This window comes from Anneissia japonica, unplaced genomic scaffold, assembly GCF_011630105.1.
Source record: "Anneissia japonica isolate Jap-2015-1 unplaced genomic scaffold, ASM1163010v1 scaffold468_len270531_cov130, whole genome shotgun sequence".
NCBI lineage: Eukaryota > Metazoa > Echinodermata > Crinoidea > Comatulida > Comatulidae > Anneissia > Anneissia japonica.
The window spans coordinates 140,275-142,084 of NW_022703041.1; positions in this window are offsets into that span (position 1 = coordinate 140,275).

Consider the following 1,810-nt stretch of genomic DNA (forward strand, 5'->3'; position numbering starts at 1 on the left):
ATAACTGGAAACCAACAACCAAATGGTAGATACAGCTTAAGTGATAATGGAAGCCTTATTATATCTAACGTTCAAGTAGAGGATGCAGGCTACTACCTGTGTAGGGTAACTACAACAGCTAACTTTACAGAAGGTTTCTCGAATTTAACAGACTAAGATGTGTATAAGAGACAGGGCTAATTTAATTGATTTTAGCGTCTACTAATATGTAGAAAAAACCTACGCCTATAATTTTTTTTTTATCCCCGACGAATTGTGGTTTTTCTCCCCGGCGGGGGAGGGGCAGCTCTCCCCGCCCCCGCCCCCCTGGCGCCACCCCTGACGTAGAAATACCAGCTTTAATCAGCATAAAACGGGTTTGGACCCTATCCGTATAAATTGCAACGCTTAATACATTGACTGAGAGGGACCACGCACGCACAAATTGATAATAGGCCTAGGCTAATAGGTTACAGAGTTTCAGCATTATTTCAGACACCTTCATACCACATTTATTTACCGAGTGTTGTACAGAATAATAGGATTGAAACGCACCCTGGCATACTATACGCTAGAATAACCACTGTGTGTGCTCATCGAATAAATCCACCCATCCATCCTGAACACATCATCCTGTAATTTTTTTCTATTGATTTATTATTATTTTTTTTTTTTTTTTTTTTTTTTAAGTTAAAGAAAATGTCATTGCCCAGGTCTTAATGACAATTGACTCGATGTTTATTAAATATGGAGGGCGTTCTTGTGCAATGATTTACGTTTTACACCGACGATGCTTATCTATGATATTTAGTGGTAAGCATTGTATACGAATTACCGCATAATGCACTTTGTCTGCCTTATAATTTTGGAACAGTATTCATTTTTGGTAATTATGAAATTTCTGTTTTTGTATGTAAAGCCGGGCACTAACTGTGCCCAAATAATAACATTTCAAAGTAAATGAATAAATAAATTCATGGAGAACGCAACTGAAGACACACGCGCAGATCGTTTTTAATGACGATCCGTTCAAACTGTCACCGTCTGACTGTCGAACCACAGTCGTATGACCGTCGTAAGACACACTACAAACAACAATTACCTACCTTAATAAAAAAATATATCTAAACGAATTAATAGGTGATAAGATAAACTTGCATTATTATTTCCAACTTATATAAAACTATGTCCATAGATTAGTAAGATAAAGATGTGAAATGTCATAACAATTTTACGATAGGTCTAAATGTATTTGACTTATAGGCCTACATAGTATTACATTTTCTGTTAACCTTCATATATAATATTATTTGATTTGATTCAAAAGTTTGCTTAGTTCCAGGTGTCTTTGCTCAGTCTAGATCCGTGACTGTAGATCCTGCTACAGAAAAATTGGGTGAAAATGCATTGATAACGTATACATTCACACATGAACCAGGAGAAGATTTGGATTACTTGGTTTGGTTCAAATGTGATGTAGATGGTGTTAGACAAGGGGATTCTATTATAACTAATATAACTGGAAACCCACAACCAAATGGTAAATACAGCTTAAGTGATAATGGAAGCCTTATTATATCTAACGTTCAAGTAGAGGATGCAGGCTACTACCTGTGTAGGGTAACTACAACAGCTAACTTTGCAGAAGGTTTCTCGAATTTAACAGTCTACCGTGAGTTTTCATATTTTCATGTTATTGTGTATTGTAATACAATAATATGTTTTTTCGGAATAATTAGCATAGGCCTAAGTACAAAGATCTACTGGAATTTATTTATATAACTATAATTTATGTAAGTGTTTTTACATCATTATAGATGTGTATAAGAGA